Below are 9,054 nucleotides of genomic sequence, written 5' to 3'. Positions count from 1 at the left end.
AGAGGTAAATCCTAGAGTTTGAAGAACCAAGATAGGAGCTGAGTTATCCAAAAAATAAGGTAAGCTTACTTCTATCTTTCATCCATTTTTTTCTGCTGTAGATGCATATTAAGTTGTTCAATATTTGTAAGAACTCACAGAACGGTGATCGGAAGCCGTGAGTTCGAGTTATTCACTTGTAGCGGACTCTTTTGTAGACTGTTTGGTGTTGCTGTTGGGCTGCATGATATACTATTGTTTTGTGTAGTTTTGAAGTAGGAAGGGTGTGGAGAAACACCAAATAAATGCAGGATGTTGGGCTGGTCATTTGTCGTAACATTTTCGGGTTGTTGACACTGCTACGATGGTTGTTTTGTGAATAAAGAGATTGGGGTGTGTTGGGCTGTTTTGTAGTATTTTGTGGTGTACATAACGTTGGAAAATAATGTATATATGTTGTTATTGTTTTTCTTGGTGTTGTTGTTGTTATCTTGAATTTGGAGGAAGTAAGGATTATAGGGGAGATATTGTCCGTTTTAATACAAAATAAGCATGTCGTTCGTTGTGCGATAGTTGTACCTTTCATAACTTAATGATAGTATTATTATCATCGTTGTAGATTAAGGTGAGAAGAGGCAAGTTCAACTTGGTGATTGGAAAGATTGTGATAAGGTATGTTAAGGCTAAGCCCTTCCTTCATTTTGGCATGATCTCGTAGCTACATGTGTTGATAATGAGACATAAAGAGAAGTTTGTATTCATGAATTTATTCACATTATTCCAGTCTCATAGGTTACAGTATAATTCCTTATCTAGACTTTACATTCAATTGAGTATTGCCTTCTTCCAGTCAAGAGAGTAGAGGGTATATATATATATATATATATATATATATATATACAGTATTACAGTATTATCACCACCATCGAGCTATAATCGGTGGGCAGGCCCCTATTGGGCAAGCTCTGATCAGATGGTAAGTTATATATACCAAGCTTACTGTGGCCGAGCGCCTATGACCAAGCCCAGGATGGCTAAGATACAGATCCTAGTATGACCGAGCGCCTATGAGAGATCCTGCTACGACCGAGCAGTTATATGTACCGAGCCCTAAAGGGCCAGACATTTATTTTACTTACTATATTGAAGGAGTTGAGTCAGTATCAGCAGGTAAGTATATCTCCAGATCATCTTTGACTCCCAGTTACTTTCAGTTATTATATTATCAGTTCAGTTTCAACTTTCAGTTATGTTATTGCCTTATATACCCGGTATATTCTTTTTGTACTGACGTCCCTTTTCTGGGGATGCTGCATTTCATGCGTGCAGGTTCAGATAGATAGACGGGTAGACCTCCTTAGTAGGTGTTTCCAGAGTTCAGCTTGATCGATAAGCTCCACGTCCTTCGGAGTTATCGGGTCTAGGTTTTCGTGTATATCTTCTGTATGTATGTATATATGTTATATCGGGGCCTTAGTTCAATAACAATACATCCATTAGTAGAGGCTTGTAGATATATCCTGTCAGTTAGTGCAGTATGTTGGGCTTGTAGGCCTGGTATATATATTTTGGTGGTTTGTGAGCTGTAGTAGTTATGACGGCATTGTTAGTCCATCTTTATATTGATATTTAATCAGCACTAGTTTCCATTCAGTTTTATATTTTGCTTCGCAAATTGTCTTGCAATGTGGCACCATGGCCAAATTATGACATTATATGTTCAGAGTCCCTTAGTCACAATTTGGTACGCTAGGTTAGGTGAGGCACTAGGTGCCGGTCTCTCTCCCAGGTTCGGGGCGTGACAATAGAAGAGTTGCCTTGTAGCCACAACCCGAAAATGTGTGGTCGCAGAACTCCACCTCCTGCCAGATGAAGAAATCTGAGGTCTACACATGGAATTGTGCGATCGCAGAACCTCCCGAGGGGTATATTTGCCCAAGATTTTCATCCTTGTATAAATAGACAAGTTTCACAAAATTAGGAAAAGTTTGAACATCTAAAGTTGTTGTAGCCGTTTTTCTTTACTAGTTTAGGAAGTTTTACATTGTTTTGGTGTATTTACATTAGATTTAATCATTTTAAGCTTCAATTATGAGTTTAATTAGTCTTTCTTCCTTTTTTTTCTTCAAATCCCATTATGAGTAGCTAGACTTCTACTAGGGTTGGGTTGGGTGTTGATTATTTAGCTTAGTTCATACTTTAATTATAGAATTAATGGTTGCAAACATTAGTTCATGCCTATTTGACGTAGTCTCTACTTGAGAAAGAGGGACCAAGTCTAGGATAACTTAGCTAACAAGAAATTGGGTCAATTGAGAGATTGATTTACCCTTTTAATGCGTTCAACCTAGATATAGTAATAACCCGACTTGAGCTCTTATCAACTATTTTGGGGGATACCCATATTGTCTTGAGAAAGCCAAATTGGGCAAAACCAATCTCTGACCGAGAGATATTGAGTGGGTAATATAGAGTTGGGAGCTATAATACACCCAATCAACAAAACAAGCATTAACGTTTTTAACCCATTAGGAAAACACTTAGGTTATGGTCATAGACCTGGGCCTTTTACCCATTTAGAAAAATCCTAAAAACAATTATCTATAGTCTATTTTCTTTATCTTGCAATCATTAGATTAAAAGTAGAAATAGAAAACAAATCCTTGTTGTGAAAGTGCAATCTAGATAATCCAATTGCTCAGTTGAAATATATACCCCCTAACTGACATCCTAGCTCCTAGTGGATTCGACCCTGATTCCTAGTTGAGTATTTATTATTGCATAAGACCGTTTCATATCTCTATTGAGGTGTGCTTTGGACGTGATCAATTTTTGGCTCCGTTGCTAGGGGAGTTAAAAACTGTGTTAGCTATATATTTGGGTGTGATTTTGGAATATCTTCCTTTTCTTCCGTGTTACTAACTTGTTTGAGATATCGTAGGTACAACCATGGTGAACAATGAGCTCAAAAATTTTCCTTTGGGGGGTGTGGACGTCGAGGATGGCCAAGTTGATGAGGTTCCTCTTGAACCTCAAGTCAATAGAAGAGGTCGAGTGCCTCATGATAATGTCACCACTCCATTTCCACATCCATCACGAGCGGCTCCACACCGGGTGTTACCCAATGAAGGATATGCAAGTGCAATAGTCCCTTCCGATATTAGGGCGGGCAACTTTCAAATCACCAATGTGATGCTCACTTTCCTAGAGCAATGAGGTTTCTTCACCGGTGCTCCAAGTCAAAAAGCATACAAGCATTTGATGGGGTTTGTGGACATGTGTTAGGGGAGCAAACAAACAAATGTCTCCGATGATGCATTGAGGCTAAGGATTTTTCCCTTCTCTCTAAGAGGAAAAGCTTTAGATTGGTTGAAAGGTTTGCCAAACCATTCCATTCACACTTGGGATGAGTTGGCGAAAACGTTTATTTCTAAGTTCTTCTCTCTGGGGAACATGGCTACACTTAAGGATGAGATTTTGGCATTCAAGAAAGAGCCTAATGAACCACTACACGAGATATGGGAACTTTATAGAACAATGGTTAAGGAATGTCCCAACAACAATATGACTGAGAATATGATTAAACGAACTTTCTATCGTGGGATTAACACAACCAACCAATGTGTAGTAAATCAACTTGCCGGTGGGAACTTCATGACTACGCCTTATGTGGAGGTGTGTGAGAATTTGGATGAAATGGAGGAACCATCATCGGCATGGCATGACGAGCGCAAAAGACACACTTATATTGTGCACGCTAGTTAAAGATAGTATAGATTGATTATCGTCTCCACATTGATTGGATTTAAATAGTATTCTCGTAGTTTCTAGCCTTATTTCTATCCAAGAGGATCGACATTTGAGATTTATATGATTAATAATAAAATTTAACTAAGAATCTAAAATCTACAGCTATTGACTAGTGACTATCGAAACAAAGAATAAGTAATGAAGGTTATCAATGGAAGAGGATAGAGCTTTTGATAGAATAAGTGCAAGATAATTATTTGGGATCTAACTCTAGATAATTCACTTTCAATTTTCAAGTGAGTCTCTCGAATTCACTCTATTATTAGTTCAAACGTTTAGTAGAAACTGCACTCTGGATTAAGTCTCAACCTCACAAGATGAACTAATTTAAGCCCTGTGAAGAAATGCAAGAACTCGTAGTGGATTGGTCTTTAGGAGAACTTCTTTCGATTATCCTCCTAACTAGGTTTAATAAATGATTCAATTAGCCTCTTTTGATTACAAGAACAAGTGCATATAGATGCAACAATTAAATCTTCCAAAACGATTCAAATACATAAAAATAGAGTTATAATCCACAAACAATCATCAATACACCAAATCCATCAAAATCCAAAGGGATCCACTCCATAGACATGGAGAAGTTCTTCACAAATATAACTAAAGTATAGGAAAATATAAATTCAATCCACACCCGAATCTCAAGTGAGGAAGGAATGATGAAATCCTTGTGCTTGTATTATTCCAACTCCGCCGTAGCCTCCTTGGCCTCCTTAGGTCGAAATTGCATCAAACATACCGAAAATGTTGTTTTTCCGTGTATTTAAGCCATCCCCCAATAATCCCCGGACAAAATTACCCCTTTCTAGCTGAATTGGGGAGTCACTCTGACATATTTGTACTACCCCGCCGGATACCGGGCAATTTCCAGAACACTTCACAAAATAATTTCTGGGCATAATTTGCACTAGCGCGTCGTATTAGTGAAAATATCTCAAAGTACGGATTTTGCTTTGATTTTGACATCCATACTTAGTTCTCGACCCCCGAACGTGATCCCGGCTTAATTTCTTGGGCTTCTACTCAGACTTCAAAGATTCAGATAGCTTGAATTAGCTCCACAACATCTACATAACTCGGAGTCATTCCTACAAGGCATAAAACACACAATAAGTGCAAAACCACTACCAATTAAAGCTCAACACAAGTAAAGTGCAGTGAATTATAGTGTAATAAGTGACTAAAATACGGGATTATATCCTACCATCAACACCCCACACTTAAACCATTGCTTGTCCTCGAGCAATCAAACCACACTTTATATAGACATGGCCTTATTAAACAACCCTCCTAACTCATCACACCAAGAATAATCAACACACATTAAGCACAATACCGTAACCTCCTCTCCTCAAGAGTTGACTCAACAACACCACACATTTTTCACAACCTGCTCACTTACTCTAACACAGAGGTCAATGACATTACCTTTCCTTCATGAATCAAATGCCCTCACACAATAATAGAGAGTAGTTCCACACACAATAAGGTTTAAAAACAATTAGGAACTCAAGATAGGAAGAATTCGCTCACTCTCAGAAACAACATTCATGTGCCACAACAAATATATTATAAGCTTGACCGTAATGTACTACTCTACTAATTGATCTCATTCAGTCAAGGATCAAGTAGGAATTTATTTGGTTGTAATGTAAGCTGCAGGATGGGTATGATATATTTTATATAAACGTGAATACACCTCTCTAAGCACTTTAATACATACAATTTAACCTTTTAAAACTCCATACTTATATCAAACCATAACTCCACCTTCACAGCAATATATGTCAACTCCCTACTTCTTTACGCACAATTACATCAAGAAATACCACTATTAGGGAATCTTTTTTTTTTCCGCAACCATCCAACTATTTTATTTTCATTTTCTTTTTCAATTCAAGTGGCTCTTATTTTTTTTCAAAACAATGTGTCTTTCTCCTTATTTCAATAGTTCCACTCAAAAGCCAAACCAACACCCCACACTTTAACTTTTATAAAGTTCATAACAATTTCAAGTGCTCCTGAGAGGTAAGAAGGTTCAAATAGATGGCCAATTCAAATAATTGGGTAAGGCTTGTAATGTGGTTGCCAAAGAAACAGGATTACAGTCTCAAAGGGTCAACTAGTATACATAAAACTTAGGTGGATAACAACATATAAATGTCTTAACAAAGAAACGCCTATATCACTTTCAAGACTGAATAAAACTACTATTTCTCTTTGAAAATACATGGGACAAGTTCTAGACATAAAATTCAATGCACAGAATACATAAAATCTCACACACACATGGAACAAAACTCACTCATGATAGGACTCATCAAGACACTATAATCAAAGTTGTTAAGCAAAGTTAAGATCATATAATTTAAGGTGCTTATACAAGATTCAAAAACTGAGCCTAAATGTCACAACTAAAGCACTTACTATTCTCAATGCATAATAAAGTCAAGAGATATTGATTTCATTTAAAATAACAGCACAAGATCTCCTACTCCCAAATAATTAACAACTAACTACTCCCGGTTCAAACAAAACCCTTGGAAAAGAACCGCAGCACAAAGAAAAACCAAGGGGGAATTCAGACGCTACCAAAAAAGAAAAAATATTTTGTCCTTTTCTTTCGACTTAATCCCTCAAGAAACCTGTCGAATGACATCCATCGTCGGAAAAAATCAAAAATTTTAAAATTTTCAATCAAAATGAATTACAAAAACACACATAGACATTTATACATTCTATACATATATACATCCCAACCCCACACTTCAAATTGTGTCATGTCCCTATGAAAAATAAAAAGCAAGAGGTAAGGAAAACTTCCATGAACATCTAGTCGGGATTTGAGTCAAAGTTGGGCGCCATCCCCCGCGCCCAAACTAGTGCACTCATCCATGCATATAGCTTCTTCTCAGACTTCTTGGGGGACACCCCACATGTATCTTTTTCACTCACTAGAGCCTTCTCTTTCATGCCCTTCACTTTCCACACAACACTAGCATCTAGCTTCTCCCTTTTTACCTCGCTTCTACATCCATCTCAAAAGTCACAGTCTCCTCGCGCACTATAAGCATGAGTTTTTTCTCATGTATATCTAATATTGCTCTACTCGTTCCTAATAATGGTCTTCCTAGGATTAGGGGGACCTCCTTCTTCTCTTCCATATTAACCACTATGAAATCCACAAAAAATACAAACTTATCTACCTGAACTAAGATATCTTCAACTATTCCCTCAGGTATTAGATTCGTTTGGTCTGCCAGCTGCAAAAGTATTGGTGCAGATCTTACCTCTCCAATCTCCTTCTCCATTTTACTGTAAATAGATAGAGGCATTAAATTAATTGAGGCACCAAAATCACATAGAGACTTATCAAAATTAGTAGTGCCTAAAAGGCAAGGTATGGTAAAACTCACTGGATCTCCACACTTTTGTGAGAGTTTATTTTGCAATATTTCACTGCAATGCTCTATGAGCTTGACCACTGAGGTCTCTTCTATTTTTCTCTTCTTTGTCAGGATCTCCTTCAAGAACTTGGCATAAGCCGACATTTGTGAGAGAACTTGTGTGAATAGTAGGTTTATATGAACCTGTTTCACCACATCTAGAAATCTCTTGAACTGTTTGTCCATCTTTTCTCTACTTAGTTTTTGGGGAAAAGGCAACGCAGACATATGCTTGCTCGCCTCAGGTTCCTCCCTTCTCGAATTTTCTTCCTTCATCTTTACGACACCACTTTTCAGCTGCTCCCCACTTTATTTTTCATGTCTCATATGTTTGTGGATTGGGGTGAGATCTTTCAACACTTGCCCACTTCTCAAAGGTACAACATTCACTGTTTCTTTGGGATTTCTTTCTATATCAGTCGGAAGTGTTCCTGGGGCTCTCTCAGACATTAGAGTAGCTAAGTGCCCAACCTATCTTTCCAGGCTTCGAAAATATGTACCCAATTATTTGATAGCTGCATCATGGGCATCAAGCCTCTCATCCATCTTGATAATGAAGGTCTTCATAAGATCCTCCATGCTGGATTGATTCGACTATAGAGATTGCTATTGCTGCCTCTGCTGATTTTAAAAACCTAGAGCTCCTTGTTCCTAGAATCTGGGATTGTTATGTTGTCATGCATTTGCAGTAACCCAAGGTGAATTCCATGAAAAATTGGGGTGCCTCTGACCCCTATTGCATTAAAATTATAGTTTCCTACAACATTCACTTCCTGAGTTGAGGCTTGACACTCATGAGTAGGGTGTCCTCTTCCATATATATCATAAGCTGCGTGATGTAAATTTTGCATCGAAGATACAATTAGCTTTCATATTTCTTTAGCATAGCATCAAGTTGTACTTGCTTAGATGTAGTAGCATCAACTTGGTGAACACCAGTTGGTTTTATTATTTCCACACTATTAGAGGGACACTAATTAGCATCTTCGGTTAACTCATCAAGAAATGTAACTATCTCATCTAGAGTCTTCTTCATAAAAGGGACCTCCAACTGCATTGCTCAATGTTCTACACAAGGCATGTGTCAATCCATCCCAAAAATCCTGGAGTTGCATCCAGAGTTTAATTATGCTATGTTGACACCTTCTAACTATCTCCTTAAACCTCTCCCGCACTTCAAAAACAATTTCATTCTCTTTCTGGCAGAAATTATGGATTTATCTTCTAAACTTTCCCGTCTTAGCTGAGGAGAAATATTTATCAAGAATTTTTCTGGTCATTTTCTCCCATGTTCTAATTGATCCATTTGGCATGCTTTGAAGCCACTGCTTCACATCATCTTTAAGTGAAAAGGGGAATGACCTTAAATACACAAAATCTTCTTACACCCCATTGTATTTAAAGGTGTTTATAATCTCCTCGAAGTCCATCAGATGCGTGTTTGGATCTTCGTTCATCTTCCCTCTGAGAACACAACTATTTTGAATGGTTTGAAGCAAACCTATCTTCAACTCAAAATTATTGGCTGCAATTAGAGGTGGTCTAACACTTGACAATCCTTGATTGTAGACTAGTCTGGCATAGTCACATAATGCACTACCAAACCTTGGTACCGTATTCGCGAAATGGTCTTCAATCAAGGGTCGATTTAGATTATATCTTCGACCCATATTTTCTTTGACAGTTTCCTCAACAACTCTATGGGCTGCCTCAGCAGCTATCCTTGCAGCTGCCTCTACCTCATTGTCATCGTTATTAGCCATGTGTTCTGGGGATGAAGGTTGCCCCAAGAACTTTACGGTGAACTCTTTCTCTTTCC

General features: G+C 37.9%; 1 non-coding gene across 1 annotated transcript; it reads left to right on the top strand.

Annotated features, from left to right (window-relative positions):
* Nucleotides 1–8,363: 8,363 nt before the first annotated feature.
* LOC142167692 (small nucleolar RNA R71) lies at nucleotides 8,364–8,467 on the top strand. The gene has a single exon (XR_012697779.1). It is a non-coding gene; the product is annotated as a small nucleolar RNA R71 (small nucleolar RNA).
* The last annotated feature ends 587 nt before the right edge of the window (nucleotides 8,468–9,054 follow it).

This window comes from Nicotiana tabacum, chromosome 12 (assembly GCF_000715075.1).
Source record: "Nicotiana tabacum cultivar K326 chromosome 12, ASM71507v2, whole genome shotgun sequence".
In the NCBI taxonomy this organism is placed as follows: Eukaryota; Viridiplantae; Streptophyta; class Magnoliopsida; order Solanales; family Solanaceae; genus Nicotiana; species Nicotiana tabacum.
Note: the sequence above shows the minus strand (reverse complement) of the source record. Positions and strands in the feature narration are given on the sequence as shown.